Consider the following 26,305-nt stretch of genomic DNA (forward strand, 5'->3'; position numbering starts at 1 on the left):
ATGTCACACCACGCTAAAGCGAAAATAAGAGGTGCAATAGTACAACAGGTCTCATAACAAAAGTTAAAAGACAACACCAACCATAGTATTAAAAAGCATATTATAACTTATAACGAGTTTGAACAACTTTTAAAAGAAATTATAGTGTATTTAAAAAAACAACACATGTGAATGCTCCTACACGTGATGTGTCCCTATATGCCATCTTACTAGATGATTCCTGAAAAAAAAGTATGTAAATGAGCGGCCGACTACCGAAATAGTCGGTGAGTTCACAAGTTTAGAGCGTAACATATTTTTAAATCATGGAAATCAGAATATTGATAAATGTTTCCATAAGTGAAAGTTCGTTGCTAAAATGATTAATAAAATTTCCAGTAACAGAAGTTTGTTGCTATAATAAGTAAAAAAGTTTGCATAAACAGTAGTTCGTTGGTAAAATGAGTAAAGAAGTTTTGATAACAAATTTCATTGCTATCATGAGAAATAAAGTTCGTTACCATCATAAGAAACATAGTTCGATACTAACAAGAGAAACAAATGTATATATATATATATATATATATATATATATATATATATATATGTATGTATAATAAACAAACAATGAGTTCTCAACACAACCTATGATTGCCTCCCTACCATGATCTATGCTTATCGTTCCATCGATAAACATGGTATTATGTACTTAAGCATTCGGGCGAGTGAGGAGTTATTAATTCCTAATAGCATTATACTTAATGACCATTGGCTCAAAGAGTTAATGGTTAAAGCAAAGTGTAAAGGACCTAGACGATAAGGCCTCATGTTTCACAAGCGCATACACATACATAGCAAAATATAGCAATCATGTTTGATACAAGTAAATTTAAATACAACAAACAATAATTAGTTTTCGGACATGCTTTTGCACGCCCAAAATGCAAAAACCGAAAATAGGGATTGTGAATACTCATAAGTTATTTCATGATGATGCTAAAGAGGCCTTGAACTAAGTTCCACTTGTACCAAAATGATTCCTACAATGATGTTACACACTAGTGAGCAATGCCAATATTTTGACTCTAGCACTAGTATACTTAACTTCAACAATAGAACAACGTCAATTGATACGTGTGGAATGTAATAGTTGTAATCCTAACTAACTTAAACACAAAAACAAACACACGAAGGGCAGTGTACCTATCGATTAGCAGTTTAGTGTAGGCAAGTAGGGTATCGAACTCAGGGAATGCTAAACAATTAAAATATTACTAATATTATCTAAATAAAACAATTATAAAAGGGGTTTTCCTCTAGTTTTGCAAGACTAGAAACTTAAGCAATAGCTTGAATACTTAGCAAAGAACAATTAACAACTAAAAGAGAAGTAAAAGACAACTAGATTAAATAAGATAAAAGAGACTTTCGTTTAGATTCGATTCACTCACTCCTATGGTTGATTTCGTGGAAAGTGCAATGGATTAATTTATCATTAGTTACCGATTTCTAATATCATTAGGTTCATGTTCACTATTATTAATCCTTTAGCAAACAAATCAATTCAAGCAGTGATCAAGTGATTAAATTAAAGATTTTACTAGTGTTCAATTCGAATCAAGTAAGACTTGTAATAATAGTTAATCAAATTGGTTGGTTCAATTAACTCATATATGGTTGGTCATCATACATGCTCACAAATTAACTTATTTATTTTCTAGTTAACCCTAGGTTATGCTCACAACACTAGAAATACAAACTTGTTTTCACAAAACCATAAGATTCAAGTAATGAAGAAGATGTTCATGCAACTCAATACACTTAGTCATTAACAGAAAATAAGTATCATTAAGACATAATGATCTTTTATCAAGCTTAACATGATAAATAACCAAATCAATACAATCCAAAGCCACTAATCAAACCATATTCATAAGATCATCTGGTCTAAACAAAAGTATGGAGTTTTAGCCCACAACTTTAGAAAATAAACACATAAACTCGAAATCTAATGCTGTAAACATTATTTACACAAATAATTAAGAGAAAAGTAGTGATTAATTTCTTTTGATCTCTTCACAAATATCCTCTAGTCGAATTTTGAGTTCCAAAGCTTCTTGAGAATGTCTCTGGCCTCCAAAAGTCGCTAAAAGTCTCCAACCAACGTTAGGGTTTCGAATGAAAATGGTCTATAAATAAATTCTGAAAACAACTTCAACACGTCGAGTTGGAGGGTCCAAAATCATCATGTTTTTTTTACTTAAATAACGTGTACGGCAAGACACTATTTTGTCAGAAATCTTCATAGAAATTCGTCGAGTTGTAGGATAAACTCGCCGAGTTCTTCTTCAATTTTGTCTTCTTTCTTCAAAATCCAAATTCCAAGCTTCCAATTGCTAAATCCGCTTCCTTTTACTTCCGATCATGTCTTTGTTTCTGAAAATGTAATTTTAAACTAATTAAGCACCTTTTGTTCATTATATGAGAAAAAAAAAACAACATAAGTATTAAGATAATGCATTAATTTTATAACTAAATATGCCCATATCAAAATACCCCACACTTGACTTTTGCTATAATGCATGAATTTTATAACTAAATAAGCCCATATCAAAATACCCCAGTTAAACCCAACCATTATGCCAAAACCACAATGCACACATTTGTGTCTAATTTTTCCTAAGGGCCCGCTAACCCTAAATACTCACAATCTTCATAAACACTCACCCACTTTTTCCAAACAACGCTCATTTTATGCATCCCTCTGAATCCATCCGCATAAAACATTCTTAACCTCAAGAAATATTTGGTTAAACCTGCAAGCACATACGGAAAAATAACCTAGAAAATAAAATTACAATAAAAATAAATAAATATAACTTTTGTTTTGAATCTTTTATACTTTGTAGCTCTTTTTCATGTCTTCATACTTGTAGATTCTTTCAACCATTTCAACACTTTTTTTCAACCACACTTTTTTTACTCAAAATAAAAACCTAGAAAAACATATGCTTACGCAAGGGGTTTTAACTTCATCCTTTATTGATTAAAGGCATTTGTCTCATGTGTAATGACTACTTAAGCTTTCCTGGATACATTTCAAATCATTACTAGAAAAACAGCCTTTTACGACGCACAATGTGTGTCGTAAAACGCTCAGACGACGCGCAAATGCGTGTCAAGAAAGGCCCTGTCATAACGAGAGACAACACACTTTTGCGCGTCGTCTATAGACGACACAAATTTACGACGTGCAGTTACGACACCCATTTACAACGCTCATTTACGACACGCAATCCGTATCAAGAAAGGCCCTGTCATAAACGAAGACGACACACATTTGCATGTCGTAACCTTACAACATGCGTTTAGGACATGCATTGCGTATCATTATAACCCCTGTCATAAATGAAGATGACACACATTTGCGTGTCATAAACTTCAGCAACCATTTACAATATGCATATACGATGTGCCTTTATGATACTCTTTTACGCATAATACAAAAATATAGAAAAAATATATATACCAAAACAATAAATTTCATCCAATAACATCATGTCAAAAAATTGTAATACATTGATATTAAAGGGATCTAACTGTACATTGTTATTAAGAGGGTTTCCCTAAATATATAACTAATACTACATTGCTATAAAGGGGCACCTTCTTGTTTCACATATCATGTCAAAAAAATCCTCCATATCATTAGTTTTTCATGACCTGGTGTACTGTACTGGGCTGCTGTCCACCGGAAAGAGCATCCCAGACTCCATCACTTGAAATTACAAGCCGCCTATCAGCAGAAGATGGCTGAAGATCATGAATAAATAAAAGTTGTTAATAAAAAGAGAAATAAATTGAGTTTACTTAAAAAACTAACCTTCACTTGTTTGACATGAGGAACTAGAATAATGAACTCCCCAACATCTCTATCTCCAATAGATCTTGAAATTCATAACCCACCTCGCTAACATTTTAAAGTACCAATCTATCATAAATATAAACCACCATACCATAATACACACATAGTTTTAAATCTCTTATTTATTTCATTCAAAATTAACATACCAATGATCCAATAGCCACTAATTCTTGGTATTTCGCATCAACTTCTGAAGTCTCCCCTTCTGCAATTTGTAGGAAAAAAACATTTTACAAATTTTCCCTTGTTAATATTCTAATTTAAGTATTAAAAAAAAGCTTATGTGTATGTTACCTCTAAAGCGGCTAAAAGAATATGAGATTGACCTTCTTCATCCTTCTTTTCAATCAATAGCACGACATAACTGTAACGCTCAAAATAAGTGGATTTTCCATTTAGTTCAGATAATGATTTATTACCTCTGCATCTTAATTCTTTACAACTTGAAGCAAAAAAATGATACCTTTCCATCAAAATAAGATTCTCCTTGTCCTTCTTCCCCAGACCTACATATTCAAAGTAACCAAATTTTTAATTGAATTACAAAATGGTCCCTATGCTTTCTGATCTTTAACATGTTTACTCCAAAATTGAAACTTTTTTAATCTAAAATCAACATCTTAGGTACAAACTAAATGTAGTGTAAAAGTGCTTACTCTTTCTGTATCATCATGAATTAGAACAACAGTTTCTTGAACAAGTACCACATCAAGGGTTTTGTGATGCTTTTTAGGGCAAACAGTTAGAGTAATCAGTCTTGAATCAAAGTAAACCTTTTTAGGGTCAAGCAGATTAAACATTTCAAGAGCATAAAATAGTTATTCCTTTCTGTAAATGGATTAAAACCAAGAGCATAAAGTGCAACCCCTTCTGAATAGGGACTACCACCTCCACCACCTCCACCACCCGCCCCACTTTGTGGAAGGTAAGGTACCATTAGTGATCTTCCTTGCTGTAAATGGCATCCATGGATAACACCTAGTCCAACTGTCGCGCTGAACTTAGCCCAATTTGTCGCTCTGCTTAGCCAATCTTGAAATCGTATCCAAACATAAAACATTTACAAATTGCTCATAAATCTTGCTACAAATATAAGCAATGTACGTTCTATTTAAGGATTGCATTGTTGCTATTATGAGTAAAGATTTGTAAGTCAGTTACAAATATGTGTAAAGAAAATGTACATACATTACTATTATAGTAGTAAATGATGAAGTATGTAGATATGATATAGTGAAATTACCAGATTTAACCTCAAGAATGTATCCACTGTTGTTCCAGCATGCATAACCTTATCCTAAAAGACATATATGCGAAACGGCTATATAAGGATCTGAATAATATTATCAGAAATAAATTAACCATGAATACACCTGAAGCTTGTTAATGATAATTGGAATTACTTCTTCAGGTGCTTTCTTACAATCCTACAATGAGGAGTCCCTATATGCTTGGTGAAAGTTCAACATACAAAGCAAAAAGATAAATGAATTGCATGGGTTATAAGCATCTTATATAACAAAACACAAAAGGATGAAAAGCTGATCAAATAACCTTAAATGTTAGCATGGCTCCAGTGTAGAACCTCACTGCATCACCATATGCTTCAGATTTGATGCATTTTCGATATGCTTCAGATTTGATGATTTGATTCTTCTAGCACTCCCATCGGTGAACCTCCTTTCTCTGTATCCCCTTCCACACTTAATGTTTTAGGGAAAAAGATCAGATTTTTAATAGCGAGATCAAATCATAAATATTAAAATTTATTGTAATGAAAGTATGAAAGATGGTAAAAGCTATGTAAATTTAATACCTGTAGAAATAAGCCATTAGTTTTCTGCATTGATGTTAGCTTTGTGTATAGCAGAAAATCTTTTTCTACCATGAGCTTTCGCATAATGAAAAGCATATTCAGCCACTCTCAAACTTGCATGGCATGTTATGATTTTAAGACTTTCAACAACTCCCCTGACAACCTGTAGAAAGATCAAAATTTGCATATCATTGATTTGAATGTATCATGTATGATATGACTAATGAATCTATATAAAGATGATACAAACTTACTTGATGTTCAAGACCACTGTATTCTCCTTCCGTGTTTTCACGGATTGTGATGAGATTCACATCATCATATTGAGTTTTGTAACCAGGTAGACTGTAACATGGTCTGACATTTGCATATAGGTTTAGTTCTTTTCTTAAAGTGAGATTCAAGGAATGATGACCTTCTCCAATTGGTGTAGCCTTGGGATATTTTAATCCAACCTTGTTTCTTCTTACAGATTCTCTACTTTACCATGTGACAAAGCTTTGGGTTTTGGGATCTACTTCTGTCCCTACGTAATGTTCTTCCTATTCAATTGGGACTTCTGCAGCATTGAATATCTGCATAATGAGAAAAGCGAATTCAACATACATACATAATTTGATTAGCGATTACTATTCTAAATTGAATCTATACCAACTAAACAATAGAATGATTATACGAAATTCTTAAACCCCAAAATATGCAACAAAAACCTAAAAACAAAAGAAAACAACAACATAAGAATAACAAAACTGTGTTAAACAAACAAGGATCAGGTTTAGCAATATATTGAGTATAAAGAAGGCGGAATTGAACCTGTTTGACAGAGGTTGCGATCTCGGGACCAATACCATCGCCGGGAAGAGAGTGGTGCGAATGAGATCAGAGGAGCTAGACGAATAGCTCTGATCGGTCGGCGAGAAAAGCCTGTTGGTAGGGTTCCTGAAGGTGGTTGTGAATACCTCATCCACTGTGTGGATTCGGAGGAAACGTCTCGCAATCTGCAAAGCCATGGTTAACGACTTGTTGAAAGGAAACACCAAGTGAAACGCCAGTTCCAAAGAAATCGAAAAAAGTCAAAAGAAAAAATGCCAGTTCCAGAGAAGCGAAAGTTTGGAAGAAAATAAAACCCTAGCACGTGCTAGAGAGAAGGGAGGTGGCGACGGCTTAGGGTTTACAGGGAGATAGGAGGCAGAAAATGAAGGGAGATCTAGAGGAGAGAGTATCAGAGAGGAGAGTCGATTGCGAAGATGAAAGATAGATAAAATGTAGAAAGAACGAGGCAGTTTTTCCAAATTTTAGGGATTTCGTTTCCCCCCTTGTCTATTAAACGCGCGTTTCATTAAAATTATAAAGCGACAGGTTAAGGGCACGCAATAATGCGTGACGTTTTTAATTTTTTTTCTTGAGACACTAAATTAAGGGCACGCAATAATGCGTGACGTAAATCCTTAAAATTTTTGAAGAGATGACGCTATTTTAAGGACGCTCTCTTTTACGTAACATAAATCAGTACGTGTCGTAAATTGCGTGTCGTAAAAGGCCGTTTTTCTAGTAGCGAATACACGATACTAAACATGTTGCATCCCTCAAACTAAGCGAGGTTGTGTTTTTGTTTCATGATTTCACTAGAATAAAGGGGCCACAAATGAACTATAACGTATATAGGCTCAACTAAATATTTAGGTTCTCATAGAATCATGAAACACAATACTAGCATGGACTCCTAATTGCTTTACCAGAATTTTCTGAACTAATCCTAGCAATTTTTATGCAATTCTTTTTTAAAATTATACCTTGGATTCTAATATAACTAATGTAATCAACCCATATCCCACACTTAATTTATGTAATGTCCCCATTGCATGTTAAAAAAATTAAAGAACATAAAAGTAAAAAGTGATAATTGGAACTGACTCCCCTAGGATAGATGTGAAAGGAAATTGACTGAGCAACACTCCATCTTCAGCTGACTTTTGCATGGGAACAACTCATCCATGCCTTGGGTGTCAAATGTATTGTGTGGTACATCTCCTAATTTACTGGAAAAAGATTCATGGAATGCCTTGAAATTAGACTTCAAAAATATGCATAATGCCCGCCTCGAATGGAATCAAATCGAAGATTTGAAAGGAAATTGACTGAGCAACACGCCGAGTAGTAAGTGAAGAACTCGTCATGTTGGATCGTAACTCGGGTAGAAATCGTGTATTTCTTATGGAACTCGTCGAGTTGGGTTATGACCTCGACGAGTTGACGACTCTGATCGTGTAATTTCTTCTTTCTGCTTCAGTTTCGATTTTGTGGTCAAAGAGGGTATTAAGGTAATACACCTCTTTATATTATTCAGTAACATGACTCTTTTTTAAACACCGGACCTAAAGTATCACTCAAAGTCTTCTAATATTCTCGTTAACGATTCGATCCCTCACTTTAATTCCCTCACGCTTTAACTGTTTGTTCAATTCTCACCTTAACTTCTGCAAGATCAAAAACAAAAAACTACATAATAAAAAGTAAACACAACCATTAAATTAAAAGTTCCTAAATTATCCTACTCTAGAAATTTTAAGAGACAAACCAAAAATAAAATAAATAACACACAAAACAAATAAAAAATTGTCTCAAACACTTCAACATAAATAAAATGAAAAAGGATAATCAATCATCTTCTTCTTCTTCGGCTCCACTTCCTTCCGTACGTCCTTGTCTTCCTCGCCAATGGTCCTCCCAAATCGGAATATATGGATACGTAGGATGAGAATCGGGGCGTTTCATGTTCATTTGGCTCTTCATGAACTCCAAGATCGTATTGACGTGATTCACACCACTAGCCAAATTACTTTGAAATTGCCTCATGCTTAAGTTGTATGGATCCATTAGCATTTCGTCTTCAACAGGTATTACCGGTGGCTCCTCGTGTGCGGTTATAGGACGAAATCTTCTTCCCAGGTGCTCCGACACCTCTACCTCGTCATCATCGGTAATAGAAAATTTTCCTCCACCATTGTCTTCCATAATTCTATCCCTCTTGTAGAGAAAAGGACTAAATGATCTCTTATGCATCATGGTGAGAAAATTCCCGGACCCTCTCTCAAAAAATCCCGTATGACCTCGCCAATGTGGTTACGAACATTCCCCCACAAATCCGTGAAGCCTTCCTATCCTTTACTCCCCCATCCGCCAAATACTTTTCCAAGCAGTAAGGTATGTTGCAAAAGGTGTTGGGTATGATAATGATCCATAAGAAAAATAGATCAAGGTTTGGAACCTTGTCACCGTGCTTCCTCATGTTAATGGTGCATGCACTAAATCGGTGAAGGAGTCGGTGGACTGGTGACCAGATACTACCCTCTTGTGCCGCCGATGAAATATACTCACCACTGGCGATTGTAGTCCACCAATTTGCTACATTGACCCCATCTAGAAACCCTCTATGACAATGATCCAAAAATAAACCAAACACTTCACTTATCGCCTCCGATCTATTATACAAACCCATTCTACATGCCAATTCAGCAACACTGCACTCTCTATATTGTCCTCCCAGACATAAAGTGAAACTGTGAGTATCAAAACAATCATCACCGCCCCTAAATCGATTCGTGGCATAAAACTCAAGGCACATATCGTTGTAAACAGGTTCTTGAATCTGAAACAATCTTCTCCAAGCATTACACGTAACGCTCTCCGCATCATTCACAAACACTTTTGTTAAGTATGAGTTCATTGTTTCAACTAACCCAACTACCTCTAGCCATGTCCATTTCACTTCATTTGCGATATACAACTCCTTTCTTTTTAAATTCTCTTACTTGTTTCTCCATTCAGCCAATGTTCTTTGTGAAACAACTTGTGGAAAATTATACTTAAGGAAATCCTCTTGGTCTCTAGGAAGTTGCTGACCTCTACTACCTCTCCTCATTTTTTCTGCACAAAAAAAAACATAGGAGACAAACAAATACCAAAGGGAAGTTAAAATTAAAATTTTAAGCAAAAACTGTACACTCTGAACAAGCAACTCGTCTAGTTGTATGAACAACTCGACGAGCTCGATGAACATGTCGAGCAATCTATTCAGATTCAAACCGATATGACCAAACCAACTTAAAATCACTTCAGGGGTTTGTTTAGGATACTATAACATGCATTTAATCACAAGAAAAATCAGTTTAAAAAACCTAATTTTATAAAAATCGAAACCCCTAGAGTTTATGCCAAGTTTAAAAATCGGGTTTTTCAACTAAATCAAACACGAAACTCATAAAAATCTGAACTTTAACTTGTTGAATGGTTAAAAATCTTACCTTTCTTAGGGAAAATCGAGTAGAACCGTGTGGGGTAGAAAGGTTGTTGCACTTGAGAGAAAACTCGGCGAGCTTGGGTGCAGTTGGTAAAAAATGATCGAATTAGCTTTTTAGGGTTATAAACCCTCTTTCAGTGAGTTTAAAAAGTATATATTTTTGGTAATTAAAAGTGCAGCGTGCCGAGTTGGGGGAAGAACTCGCCATGTTGAGACAGGTTTTATTGTAAAAATCGCGAAATATCGCCTCAACTTGGTGAGTAGACAACTCTTTCTCGCCGAGTTGGGGGTTCAAAACAAAATTTTTTTATTTTTTTTCATAAAATTTTTTACCACATCCCACACTCAAACTTTGCTTGACCTGAAGCAACATTTAAAATATTTGAAGAATAAGACTAAAAATCCTTAACAAAACACGAATAGCTAAAGAAATAAAAGACGAAAATGAAAAGAAAGGAAAAGAAAAAGAAAACAAACTCAAACGATGGGTTGCCACCTGCAAGCACTTCTTTTTGAGGAGTCTTTAGCTGGACTCCTTCCTACTCTACGTTGTAGTGGCTTTCTTTAAATCCATGGCATTTTCAATCTTCTCTTCGCTTGGCATTCCTTCATCATGATGCTTAACCCTATGACCATTTACCTTGAAACTTGACCCATCCTTGTTCCATAACTCAATTACCCTATATGGAAACACATTCTAAATCTTAAAAGGCCCAGACCATCGAGTGCGTAATTTTCCCGAGAAAAGCTTTAGCCTTGAATTGTATAAGAGAACTTTCTGACCAGCTTCAAATTCCTTATTCCCTTTCAACCTTACATCATGCCACCTTTTTATCTTATCCTTATAAATCAACGAGTTGGTGTATGACTCGTTCCTCAATTACTCTAAGGCATTCATTTGCAAGAGTCCATTGGCACACAACTCACTTGGTTCAAAATTACATGTCTTCAAGGCCCAATAAGCTTTATGCTCGAGTTCCACTGGTAGATGATAGTGCTTCTCATAAACTAATCTATAGGGTGTGGTCCCAATGGTGTCTAGAATGTATTCTGGAAATCCCAAAGCACGTCATCGAGTGTATCCGCCCAGTATTTTCCATAACTACCCACCGATCTTTCCAAGATTCTTTTTAGCACCGTATTCGTGATCTCAGTTTGCCCATTTGTTTGTGGATGGTATGGTGTTTCAAACCTATGGTGTACACCATATTTTTGTAACACCCTTTCTAGTTGATCATAAGAAAAATGGGATCCCCTGTGAATGATAAGTGCTTTTAGCACTCCAAACCTAGAAAATAACCTTTTCAAAAATTTCACAACCATTCGTGCATCATTGGTGGGTAATGCCTGCACTTCTGCCTACTTGGATACATAGTCAACTGCCACAAGGATGTATTTATGCCCTCTAGATGATAGGAATGGTCACATAAAATCTACACCCCACACATCAAACACCTCACATACTTAGATGTTTTCGCACTCTCTCACATAGGTAGCAACATCCTTGAAGATCGTGGGCCAATAGAAACCCACATCGAACACCTTCTTGGTCACATATTGAGTGCTATGATGCCCTCCTGCCTGCCCATTATGACAATCGTCTAGAATATCATGGATCCCTTTTCCAAACACGCATCTTCTGATTATCCCATCTACACAACTTATAAAAAGATAGGGCTCATCCTAGAAATAATATTTAATTTCTGAAAAGAGCTTCTTCTTTTGTTGGTGAGTGAGCTCTTTTGGAAGAAATTTGCCTACCATGAAGTTTTCAATGTTAGCATACCAAGGTTCTTCCCTACTATCATCATCAAGTACTCCTCTGGTAAGCTATCTCCAATACCCTTGTTGTCCATCTCATCCCTCTCTGGATTTTCCAATATGGATAAATGATCATCTACTACGTTCTCCATCCCTTTCTTGTCCTTGATCTTGGTGTCAAATTATTGAAGTAAACGCACCCATCGGATCAACCTTGGGTTCACATCCTACTTGGCAAACAAATACTTGATAACAGAATGGTCAGTAAAAACAGTTGTTTAGACAATATAAGGTAAGGACAAAACTTGTCAAAGGCATAAACCATGGCCAATAATTCTTTTTCAGTAGTAGTGTAATTTTCTTGGGTCGAGTTTAAGGTATTGTTGGCATAGTAAATGGGTTAAAAGTGCTTATCAACCCTTTGACCAAGCACAAATCCTAAGGCATAGTCACTTGCATCGCACATTATCTCAAAGGGCAAGTTCTAATTCGGGGTGATAATGATGGGGGCATTAGTCAATTTTTCTTTCAAAATCTAAAAAGCTTCTAAGCATTCTTTATAAAAAATAAACGGTGCATCTTTTAAAAGTTGTTGAGTCAAAGATCTAGTTATTTTAGAAAAATGTAACAACCCTATATTTTTCCAAAAGCAGGGTAACGCTCAAAAGTCAAATACAACGAAATTAACCTCAAAAATAAAAGCGTTTAATTATCTAAGTTGGGATGCATCAAATATTAGATATCGTGCCAAGGTTTCCAAAAACATAAAGAACGCTCAAAACCGGGTTATATTGAAGAAAGTATAACCACTCGTATATTTACGACACGCCGTTAAAACGTTATTTAACGTAAAAAGTGAAATCTCAATAAAATTCATTTTAGCCTTAAGTATCTAAACAAAAGTCGTAGATTTCGTTAAATGGTGAGCGTGCATAAAAAGATCGCCCAAATTGGACTTCGTATGAAGAAGTTACGGATTTCCTAAGTTTCGTAACAGTAGTAGAGGGCTAAAAACTCAAATTGAAGATTGAGTGTTATTTAGCTATCGCCATCTAAACGGAAGTTGAAGATCTCCACAATAGTAATAAAACGATAAGAAGACAAACGAAAACCGGCGTCGAATAAAGAACCTATGAATTTTTAACTGACTTTAGTAGTCCCGGCCTATTAACAAAATATCATTAAAAATAAATTCAAAACTAGCCGACGGAGTCTAAATGAAAGTTGTAGAGCATAATCTCACCTACGCGTGGATATAAAGAACGCCAAAAACGGAGCCCGTACGCAAAAGTTACGGAATTTAGAAGATGGAAGACTAGATTACGCCCCGCGTAATCCAAGAGTACGCCCCGTGTACTAGGCCCAGTGTCAAGTCCCATCGGCTCGAGTGCTCTATGCTAGCTAGACCGGAGTTGTAAGCCGTGACGCTTTTTTACGCCCCGTGTACCGAGTACGCCCAGCGTACTCCGGTAGTACCCCCCGCGTACGAGGAGTTTCCAGCCTATAAATAGAGAGGTTGAGCTTCGGGGTTTGCACACCATTCTCATATTCCCTCTCACTTTTACACACCCTAGAGCTCTAGAGACCATCTCGACACCTCGGTTTCCGTACCCGAGCCACCGACGAAGGATCTACGCTACCGAGATCCCCGAAGAGCCCGAAGGCACAACTTTCTACGGTTGAAGTTCTGCTCAACTCTAGCCTCTCTCTCTTCAAACCAAACGAGTGAGTTCATACCCCTACTTTTCAATTCTTTTCATGTTTTAGGGGGGGGGGGGGGGGATAGAAGTACATTACAAGTAAAAGTATTATTTTACAAACATAAATTTAATATCTATCTTTGAATATCGATAGAAACATCTTTATGTATAAAGGGCTATTATATCACCAAGTTATTTTCACCAAATGGAACATATTTTCTGAAAAACTATAATGGGTATAGTTAACGAGTCAATCATACATTTTACATATACATATTGAAAAACGAAACACTTTCAAAAGAAGTAAATTCATTCTTATTGTAAATCTATTTATACTAAGCAATGTGAGATATTCAAACTTCAACGTAAATTTATGTATGCATTTCAAGTCCTGTATTATATACCATAATCTCTTGGAGGGAGAGCGTGATAGTTGTGTATAGATCTATACGAGATTGACGACCCCGCACCTAAACTATTAGCTATAGTTAGACCGGCAGGTCTGGGGTGACAAATGTCATAACACTACAACACCTGAAGAATGTTGTTACAGGCCGTCAGTGTCAATAGCATGGTTATAAAACTCACATAAAAAGTATAAAAACAAGTTTGATTTACGAGATTCATATATGCATTATAGTTTTCTACATTATTTTTCATACAAAGTTATATTTATCATTCAAGTACGAAAAATACTAACACATTCCAACTCTGGAAACTTTTCGAATCATTTATAGAAAATATTGGATTTTCTGAAAACCTCGTTTACCGATTTGGTACCAAAAGGATATACTTTTCAACTCAAAACACTCATGAACTCACCAACTTAATTGTTGACACTTTTTCAAAACCACTTGTATTTCTTAGGAACCAGTAATACAGGTAACCATCAGCTTTTGAAGAAGGAACGCTAAAGATGTTTATTATTACATTCATATCATCATATTGTAATATTCTTTTGAAATTTGTATAACGCAACAATACACGTTTTTATTATATATATGATGGATGTGTACTTTCCTTACAAATATTCAATTGTTATGATACTACGTGAAGTCATCCACCATCGAATGTTTCCGCCATTCTGGTTTGGGGGTGTGACAGATTGGTATCAGAGCATTGTTTATAGTGAACTAAGTATATCAACCACATATGATATACAAACTATAAATGCAAAGGGGACCAAAAACCCTCAGACAAAATGTTTTCATAAACAATATACATACATTTTACTCGCATGCATCAGTCTCGTATCATGACAAGTTTTCTAATAAAGTATTAAGGCAAGTTGCGACACTATGATTGGGCCTCGAGGTATGTAATCAAATCGAGAATAAATATAGCCTGATCAACTATATTTATCCTAGGTTTGACCAACATACGTCGTGGAATGGTCGTAGTGGACAACAAGCCAAAAACTTACCAAATACAAATTATTTTAGATTCGCCAATTTGAAATACTATAGGATTATTGCATAAATAATTGTACAATGAAAAACTTGCGCTCCGTAAGGATATAGTTAAACATAGGATGTCGTTAAATAGAAATTTCTTTTCTTATAAAATTCTCATACCTCTATCCTAGTACAGACAAATGGCCGGATTCCATTTACCCGGAGATCCCTACTACCAAACCAAGGCAACGGCAGGTGGATAGAAGAAGACGCGGAGGAAGACCCAGAGGAAATCGAAGAAGAGGTCGAAGAAGAGTTCGAAGAGGGAGTCGAAGAAGAATTCGAAATCAAAGTCAGAGAATAATTCGAAGACGACAAGGAGATCGTGGAAGTTTCTAGCGGAACAGACTCCGAGCTGGAAGTAATCGACCCTCCCGCTCCTCATCCTCCCGAAGTCAGACCATACCATCAAGGACCCATCCCCATCTGGGGAAGCCATCTCTACTACTGGAGCCGCCAACTAGGTGTATGCCCTCCATTCGGCATGTGTCGAGATTTTTACACTGTCAGTGGGGGAGGCTCAGCTGATCGAGCACTTCCTGTTATTGTAGGCACCATAGCTACCCAGAACTACCATGCAGACAAACAAGCAGCCAAAGTTCGTGAGGTCAATGCTGCTACTCAGGGTAACGCCGCAGACATCCGTCGTCTGGAAGGACTACATGAGAATACCCAAATCTACACGGGGACGCTTTAGAATCAAATGATAACGGCACTGGCAGAAATAAAAGAGATGAAAGAACAACAAGCAGATCTTGAAAGGCGCCTGATGGGAGTCAAACAGTCGGATGCTGAATCCAGTTCAAAACGTACAACACGTCGCAAGTAGAGCTTTCTCAAACCCCAACAATTTTGTTATAAAAATAGGACTTTGGATAAAAGTTTTTCCCTTATTTCCTTTTTGTATCTGTACTCGGTGACCTCTAGGTTGGTCAAATTTTCCCAAACAAGAAACGTAATGTAACACACCTCAGGTGTGACCAATATATATTAATATGAAGTACTTCTTTATAATACCTCTCGGAAACATATGGGTTTAACTAAAATTACTATACTTACCTTGGAACCATAAACTAAAGACAAAACAAATTACAAGATACAACTAACACACGATTGTCAAAATATTAGAAACTTATAGAATTCATTCTAATTTTTCTACCAGAACATGCCTCCTCGTAGATCTACACGCAGAAACTCAACTTCAACATGACCTCCACCACCTCCTCCAGTTATGGATGCAGTTATGTTCCAAACTGCTGTAACCGCCGCTGTAACCGCAACAATGGCACAAATCAGTAACAACGAGTCAGGCGGAGGAACAAACAGCTCTGCAAATGGCCTAAACCAGGGTCGTTAAGGGGAATGTACTTATAAAGACTTCACCAACAGCAAACCTATTCCCTTCAGTGGAATTGGAGGAGTAATGGCTCTATCCCAATGGATAGAGAAAACGGAAGCTGTGTTTGAAATTTGCGCGTGCCCCGAAGGAAGCAAGGTTAAATTTGCTGCTTATACTTTCTCCGAGCGAACCCGAACGTGGTGGAACGGCCACGTCAAGGCATTAACCCTACCGGTGGCGAACTCCGTGGGTTAGGAAAACCTGAAAAGAATGCTTCTACCAGAGTACTGCCCCCGAGGCGAGATCCAAAGGCTCGAGCAGGAACTGTGGGACCCTAAGATGGTAGGCTCGAACATTGCAGGCTATACCAACAGATTCAGCGATTTGATGATACTTTGCCCAGGAATGATGACCTTGGAAGGCCAGAAGGTGGAAAGGTATATCTGGGGACTATCACCCCAACTTCAAGGAAGTGTGTTAGCCTCCAAACCCACGACGTTCGAAAGCACCAAAGAGCTGGCACAATCCCTCGTCGACCACGGTGCCTGTCAGAATGTCACAACCGTAGTCGTTGAACCAACCAAAGGAAGTGGAAACCACAACAACGGTGCCAACAACAACAGCAAGAAGATGTTCTGGAATAAGAGGAAGGATCAAACTTCACAAGAACCTTCAAAGAAACAAATGGTGGCGGTCCATGCCGCTACTACCCCCACTGCAACCCCTGCTACCCCTGCGCCAACAAAACAATATGGTGGGAATCTGCCCAAGTGTAGCAAGTGCAACTACCATCACCACGGTATTTGCCGCGAGATGCACTGTAAGAATTGTGACAGGAAAGGGCACATAGCCTGTTTCTCTAAAGCACCGGCACGACCAATCACTCAAGTTCCTGGTGCTGGAGTAAGCCAGACGTGTTATGGGTGTGGAGAAACTGGACACTTCAAGAGGAACTGTCCCAAGGAAAGGAATGCTGGCGGTGTGGGGAGAGTGCTGGCAATAGGACAGAATGAAGCGATAGCAGACCCCACGGTGGTTACGGGTACGTTTCTACTCGACAACATTTATGCATGCATACTCTTTGATTGTGGTGCGGAGAGAAGTTTTGTGAGTCATAAATTCAAACACCTACTTAGTCAAAAACCCCAACCACTCAATAAAATATTCATTGTAGAAATGGCAAACGGTAAAACGGAAAATGCAAGTGACTTGTACGTAGGATGCACACTAAATTTAAACGAGCACTTGTTTCGAGTCGATCTTATGCCCATATCCATAAGAAGTTTCGATGTCATCATCGGTATGGACTGGTTGAGCCTTCACCATGCCGATATACTTTGTCACGAAAGGGCCGTTCGCCTAAATCTGCCAAACGGCAAAACTCTTGTCATTTATGGTGACAAACCTAGTTCAAATTTACAAATCCTTTCCTGTATTAAAGCACAAAAATATCTTCACAAGGAATATCATGCCTTTCTAGCCCACGTAGTAGACAAGAAACGAGAATCGAAAACATTAAAGACATTCCGGAAGTCTGCAATTTCCCAGACATCTTCCCAGAAGATTTTCCAGGAATCCCACCGGAACGTCAAGTCGAGTTCAGAATCGACTTAATTCCCAGAGCGACTCCAATAGCAAAGTCACCTTACCATTTAGCCCCAGCCGAGATGCAGGAACTGTCCAATCAATTAAACAAGCTGCTGAACAAGGGCTTCATCAGGCCGAGCTTCTCACCGTGGGGAGCACCAGTCCTATTCGTGAAAAAAAAGGACGGATCCTTTCGCATGTACATCGATTATAGGGAACTAAACAAACTCACGGTCAAGAACCGATATCCCTTACCGCGCATAGACGATCTATTCGACCAACTACAGGGAGCAAGCTACTTCTCAAAGATCGATCTAAGATCTGGTTATCACCAACTGCGAGTACTGGAAGGAGACATCCCCAAAACGGCTTTCCGAACACGTTATGGTCACTACGAGTTTGTAGTAATGCCCTTCGGATTGACAAATGCTCCAGCAATGTTCATGGACTTGATGAACCGAGTATGTCGTCCCTTCCTGGATAAATTCCTGATCGTGCTCATAGATGATATACTCATCTATTCAAGAAACCGGGAAGAACACAGCCAACATCTCCGCCAAGTCTTGGAAACATTGAGGGAAGAGAAGCTATACGCGAAATTTTCAAAATGCGAGTTTTGGATTTGGGAAGTAGATTTCCTAGGACACATTGTAAGCAAAGAAGGAATACACGTGGACCCTTCCAAGATAAAGGAAATAGAGAGTTGGACTACTCCAAGGACCCCTACAAAAATCCGGCAATTCTTGGGACTTGCCGGGTATTACCGAAGATTCATACAGAACTTTTCGAAGATTTCCAAGCCACTTACCACCCTAACTCAGAAGAATGTGACCTTCGACTGGGGAGAAAAACAAGACAGCACATTTCAGAAGCTAAAGCAAGCTTTATGTAGTACACCCATCCTAACCTTGCCAGAAAGAACGGAGGACTTTGTAGTCTATTGCGATGCATCAAACCAATGACTTGGGTGTGTCCTGATGCAACGGGGGAAGGTCATCGCCTACGCTTCAAGGCAACTAAAGACGCACGAAGTGAACTACACAACGCACCATATTGAGCTAGGAGCAGTTGTCTTCGCTCTAAAGATATGGAGGCACTACCTCTACGGCACAAAATGTACAATCTTCACCGATCATAAAAGCCTCCAACATATCCTCAACCAGAAGGAACTCAACATGAGACAGAGACGATGGGTAGAACTACTAAGTGATTACGAATGCGAAATTCGATATCACCCTGGGAAGGCTAATGTAGTGGCTGATGCACTCATTCAGAAGGAATACTCGGGCCGCCGAGTGAAGTCCCTAACTATGACGATCCATTCACACCTATACACGCAAATCAAGGAAGCTCAAATAGAAGCCTTGAAATCCAAAAATGTGACAAGATAAGTCCTAAGGGGAATGGATAAGAACCTTGAGATCAAGAGTGACGGAGTTTGTTATTTCATGAACCGAATCTAGACACCGAAGTTTGGTAGATTCAGAGAAATCGTCATGGACGAAGCCCATAAGACACGATACTCCATACATCCCGGCTCTGATAAGATGTATCTCAACCTCAAGAAGTTGTACTGGTGGCCGAACATGAAAGCCGAAATTGCTACCTACGTGAGCAAATGCCTGACATGTGCCAAAGTCAAGGTGGAATACCAAAAGCCTTCGGGTTTATTACAACAACCAGAAATATCGGAATGGAAGTGGGAGCGGATAACCATGGATTTCATAACCAAATTACCCAAAACGGCAAGCGGACTCGGCACCATTTGGGTAATTGTCGACAGGTTAACTAAATCAGCACATTTCCTACCAATCAAAGAGACAGATAAATTGGAGAAGTTAACAAGGACATACCTTAGAGAAGTTGTACGACTGCATGGTGTGCCCGTATCCATTATCTCGGACCGAGATAGTAGATTCACCTCAAGGTTCTGGCAGTCGCTACAAAAAGATTTGGGAACAAGACTAGACATGAGTACCGCTTATCACCCACAAACCGACGGCGAGAGCGAGAGAACCATACAAACCCTAGAAGACATGCTGAGAGCTTGTGTAATCGATTTTGGCAAAGCATGGGACACACATCTACCCTTGGTCGAGTTCTTGTACAACAATAGCTACCACACCAGTATCAAGGCTGCCCCGTTCGAAGCGCTCTATGGCCGCAAATGCAGGTTGCCTCTATGTTGGGCCGAAGTGGGGGACACACAACTAGCAAAAGGACAAGCAACAGACAACATGCTCACTGGACCAGAAATCATAAGGGAAACTACAGAGAAGATTGTTCAAATCCGAGAACGTCTAAAAGCATCAAGGGACAGACAAAAGAGTTACGCGGATAAGAGACGAAAACCCTTGGAATTCCAGGTTGGAGACTGTGTCCTACTAAGAGTCTCGCCTTGGAAAGGATTAATACGCTTCAGAAAACGTGGGAAGCTGAACCCAAGATACATCGGACCATTCGAGATCCTTGCCAGGATCGGTCTAGTGGCTTACAAACTTAGATTACCTTAGGAGCTCCACAACGTACACCCTACCTTTCACGTATCAAACCTAAAGAAGTGCTTATCCGATGAGAGCCTTGTTGTCCCTCTAGACGAAATTGCAATAAATGAAAATCTCAAATTCATAGAAGAACCAGTAGAGATCATGGATCGGGAAATAAAAAGGACTAAACAAAGCCGCATACCTATTGTAAAGGTCCGCTGGAACGCCAAGCGAGGACCTGAATACACCTGGGAACGCGAGGATCAGATGAAACAAAAGTACCCGCATCTTTTTCCTAACCTATAAACTCTATCTTAGATTAAATTTCAGGATGAAATTCCCATAACAGGAGGATGATGTGACAACCCTATATTTTTCCAAAGGCAGGGTAACGCTCAAAAGTCAAATACAACGAAATTAACCTCAAGAATAAAAGCGTTTAATTATCTAAGTTGGGATGCATCAAATATTAGATATCGTGCCAAGGTTTCCAAAAACATAAAGAACGCTCAAAACTGGGTTATATTGAAGAAAGTATAACCACTCGTATATTTACGACACGCCGTTAAAACGTTATTTAACTTAAAAAGTGAAATCTCAATAAAATTCATTTTAGCCTTAAGTATCTAAACAAAAGTCGTAGATTTCGTTAAATGGTGAGCGTGCATAAAAGGATCACCCAAATTGGACTTCGTATGAAGAAGTTACGAATTTCCTAAGTTTCGTAACAGTAGTAGAGGGCTAAAAACTCAAATTGAAGATTGAGTGTTATTTAGCTATCGCCACCTAAACAGAAGTTGAAGATCTCCACAATAGTAATAAAACAATAAGAAGACAAACGAAAACCGGCGTCGAATAAAGAACCTATGAATTTTTAACGGACTTTAGTAGTCCCGGCCTATTAACAAAATATCATTAAAAATAAAGTCAAAACTAGCTGACGGAGTCTAAATGAAAGTTGTAGAGAATAATCTCACCTACGCGTGGATATAAAGAATGCCAAAAACGGAGCCCGTACGCGAAAGTTATGGAATTTAGAAGATGGAAGACTGGATTACGCCCCGCGTAATCCAAGAGTACGCCCCGCGTACTAGGCCCAGTGTCAAGTCCCATCGGCTCGAGTGCTCTATGCTAGCTAGACCGGAGTCGTAAGCCGTGATGCTTTTTTACGCCCCGTGTAACCGAAGTACGCCCCGCGTACCGAGTACGCCCAGCGTACTCCGGTAGTACGCCCCGCGTACGAGGAGTTTCCAGCCTATAAATAGAGAGGTTGAGTTTCGGGGTTTTGCACACCATTCTTATATTCCCTCTCACTTTTACACACCCTAGAGCTCCAGAGACCATCCCGACACCTCGGTTTCCATACCTGAGCCCCCGACGAAGGATCTACGCTACCGAGATCCCCGAAGAGCCCGAAGGCGCAACTTTCCGCGGTTGAAGTTCTGCTCAACTCTAGCCTCTCTCTCTTCAAACCAAATGAGTGAGTTCATACCCCTACTTTTCAATTATTTTCATGTTTTAGGGGGGGGGGGGGGATACAAGTACATTACAAGTAAAAGTATCATTTTATAAACATAAATTTAATATCTATCTTTGAATATCGATATAAACATCTTTATGTATAAAGGGCTATTATATCACCAAGTTATTTTCACCAAATGGAACATATTTTCTGAAAAACTTTAATGGATATAGTTAACGAGTCAATCGTACATTTTACATATACATCTTGAAAAACGAAACACTTTCAAAAGAAGTAAAGTCATTCTTATTGTAAATCTATTTATACTAAGCAATGTGAGATATTCAAACTTTAACGTACATTTATGTATGCATTTCAAGTCCTGTATTATATACCATAATCTCTTGGAGGGAGAGCGTGATATTTGTGTATAGATCTGTACGGGATTGACGACCCCGCACCTAAACTATTAGCTATAGTTAGACCGGCAGGTCTGGGGTGACAAATGTCATAACACTACAACACCTGAAGAATGTTGTTACAGCTCGTCAGTGTCAATAGCATGGTTATAAAACTCACATAAAAAGTATAAAAACAAGTTTGATTTACGAGATTCATATATGCATTACAGTTTTCTACATTATTCTTCATACAAAGTTATCTTTATCATTCAAGTACGAAAAATACTAACACATTCCAACTCTGGAAACTTTTCGAATCATTTATAGAAAATATTGGATTTTCTGAAAACCTCGTTTACCGATTTGGTACCAAAAAGGATATACTTTTCAACTCAAAACACTCATGAACTCACCAACTTAATTGTTGACACTTTTTCAAAACCACTTGTATTTCTCAGGGAACTAGTAATACAGGTAATCATCAGCTTTTGAAGAAGGAACGCTAAAGATGTTTATTATTACATGGCTCGATCAAATCCAAATGTAACTGAATCATATCCAACCCGAAGGCTAAGTTTTGACACTCTTATGTCCACTATGGCGCAAGCAGTGTTTAAGAAAGGTCTTCCAAGGATAATGGGCACTTGGTGGTTTTTTTCCATATCTAACACTATGAAATCCGTAGAAACACGAATTTATTGACTTTTACAAATCGATCTTCACATATTCCCCTTGGAAACGTCACCATTTTGTTTGCTTGATGAATCTCCATTTGAATTGGTCTCGGCTACAGAAGGTTCAACTTCTTAAAGAATGAGTATGGCATAAGGTTTACACTAGCTCCCGAATCGGTCAATGCATAACTTGTAGCTAAATTCCCGAATTGGCATGGCAAAGTCAAACTTTCCGAGTCTCCCATCTTCTTTGGCAAGTTATTTTACATCGTAGTTGAACAATTCTCATTTAGGACCACCTTAGATGCCTCATCCATCTTCATTCTATTTGTAAGAAGGTCCTTCAAGAATTTGGCATACTTTGGCATTTGTGTAACCGCCTCGATGAAAGGAATGTTAATTTGAAGCGCTTTGATGTGCTCTAGGAACTTTTTATAGTCTTCATTATGTTTATCTTTTTTAGCTCGACTAATGGCAATGGAGGTTGATATGGCTTGAGTGGAGGATTATTTTTCTCTTCAGATGGAAAACTCGTAGAGTTCTTCGCTGAAACTTGCTGAGTTGAGTCTTCAGTTTGCGGTTCTTGACTTTCTTTGTCCACTTCCTGCACCACTTATGGATCTTCAATCGGAATTGTGGTCAGAGGAGTGACTATTTTACCGCTCCTATTCGTCACAATATTTACATGTGCTCCTCTCAGGTTTTTCTCGGTGTTGCTTGGAAGTCCGCATGGTGAACGATTGGTGAATCGTTGTGCAAGATGCCCTAGTTGAAACAATTTCTAACGATAATGGCACATTACAATGGGTGCAAACATCAGGTCTCCAATCATACTCTACCTTACACTTTGATTCCACTTTTTCACCTATTCCAAATTCAATTGAGACATCACTAATCTCTTTCCACCATTCTGATTCTACCGACATTTCCACAAGAAATCTCATGAAAGCAGGCCTGCACCAGTGTTCCCTGCACATCTTCTATCTGATCTTGTCTATAGCAATCGACTTTCCAATTTCATTAGCAATAAGTGTGATACCCTTGCTATTCTAGTATTCCAATGGCACATTAATCTCTTTCAAGCAATAACTTTGAAAGCTTCATACCCTTGCTATTCCAATATTCCCTTTTACCACTTCACAAAACTATAAGATTCAAGCAATTAAGAAGATGTTCAAACAACTCAATTAACTTTTCTATTAACAGGAACTAATTATCATTAACGCATAAGGATCTTTGAACAAGCTTAACAAGATAATTAACTAAATCAATATAATTCAAAGCCACTAATCAAACCATATTCATAAGATCACCTAGTCTAAACAGAAGTATGGAGTTTTAGCCATAACTTCAGCAAATAACACAATAAAAACGAAACTCATCAATGTAGGCATAATGTAAACAAGAGAATTAAGTAAATTACTAATGATTTATCCTTTAGATCTCTTCAATTCGAAGCCTCAAGTTGAATTTCGAAAACCACAACTTCTGAGAACCTATCTGGCCTCCAAAAGTCGCTAAAAGCCTCCAGCAAAAGTTAGGGTTTTGAGTGAAAACGTTCTATATATAGATTCTGAAAATCGTCGAGTGTTTTTACTTAAAATGTGTGTATGGCAAGGCACTAATTTATCGGGAATTTTCATCTCTACTCGTCGAGTTGGAACACCAAACTCGATGAGTTCTTCTTCATTTTTGTCTTCTTTCTTCAAAATCCAATTTCTAAGCTTCCAATTGCTAGATCCGCTTCCTTTCACTTCCGAGCATGTCTTTATTGCTGAAAATGATATTTTAAAGTAATTAAGCACCTTTTGTTCCTTATTTAAGATAAAATTAACATAAAGTATTAAGATAATGCATGAATTTTATGACTAAATATGCCCATATCAAACTTGTATGTTCAATTAGAGAAAACATAGATCAATTTTTAGGGTTGCATGTACATACATGATTTATACATTTTCCATAATTCCCATTAGTGGTATCAGAGCTTAGGTTTAGTTTTCTATTAAATTGATACAATCATTGAACTTGAACAAGAAGAAGCAAATAGAATTGTCATTATGTTCCATCAACACGGCGTGGTGTTCTTCCACCACGGCGTGTTGACCTGCGAAATCATCCAAACACGGCGTGGTGATTGTTTACCACGATGTGTTGGACAGTCAGATCCACAAAATTCGCATTTTTTCTTATCTCATGAATTGAATAGGATAATTACCTTAAATAATGTTTTAAATAAGTAAAACTGAATAATTATCTAAGTGTTAGTATATCCTTCTCTTGAATTCTTGATTGGTTTATTTTTAAATTAAAATTAATTTCTTAATTTTCGAAATTTAAAATATAAACCCTAGTATTTTGAAAAGTTTAAAATACATCCGTATGGATCTTATTATTAATTTAATTAAGTGATTAGTTAAAAGATAATCCATAAATCCATAAAAGATTTAAATTTAATTAAATTAAAAGTTTAGTTTATTAAAAGATTAAACCCTTGCTATTTTAAATGTTTTAAAATACACCTTATACTATGTATATAATTAAAAGTTTAATATAGTATATGTATATGAATAGTCAGTCAAACCGCTAGTACGCCTCATTCATGAAGCCATACTATAAGGGGAGTTTAGGGTTGTGGCCTATAAAATGACCGTCATTGGGTGTCCATTCTTACCAACCGCTCTCTTGTATGGTGGAGGATCGTTAGCCTAACGGGTTTGATAGGAAAAATTAATCTCACTAAAAGTATAATGATATAAATTAACTAAACTATATTAAATACCACTCTTAGTTACTTTAGGAAAAGGTGAATTTGTATGCTAATCCATGAAATTGCACATTAGTGGAGCGTGTGTCGTTAACCAACATTAATAAAGGGTGGTAATGGGTGTCTCGAAAACTATCAGTGATTAATGGAACGCGTGTGGTTAACCGGTACATTAAAACGAGATGATAGATGACATCGGAAGTACCAAGCTAATTTGCATGCTTATTCACATCTCGTTTGTGATCATCGGCATCCCAGTCACAAAAGTGAGAGCATAATCAAGATTTAACATGCTATTCATTAGATTCAATGAATCTAAAAAGATCCAGGAGTTTCATAAGATTGAAATTGGTAAGAGCCTTACCTACCTAAAGTAGATTCAAATTTAATTACGACATCCCTCTTCAAAGTTTGAATCAAAAATATAGATCCTAGCCTTAATTTAAAATTTATGTGTTAATAATTAAGGATTAAAGACAACTAACTTGGATTCTCTTTTATCCCTTTATATATGTCAAGTCAAGACAACAATGGTCTCCCTAATTCCTTTGGAAATGGTTTTTCTCTACCATATAAAGATGATTTTCCACATTTTGGTCAAGGTGATAGTATGTTCCCTTCTTCGAACATTAGTGGAAATGGATATCATGCTTC

General features: G+C 37.6%; 1 pseudogene; it reads right to left on the reverse strand.

The window, feature by feature from the left end:
• Positions 1-5,490: 5,490 nt before the first annotated feature.
• LOC145029914 (3-isopropylmalate dehydrogenase, chloroplastic-like) lies at positions 5,491-6,737 on the reverse strand (annotated as a pseudogene).
• Positions 6,738-26,305: the final 19,568 nt, after the last annotated feature.

This window comes from Lactuca saligna, chromosome 2, assembly GCF_052625555.1.
Source record: "Lactuca saligna cultivar CGN05327 chromosome 2, ASM5262555v1, whole genome shotgun sequence".
In the NCBI taxonomy this organism is placed as follows: Eukaryota; Viridiplantae; Streptophyta; class Magnoliopsida; order Asterales; family Asteraceae; genus Lactuca; species Lactuca saligna.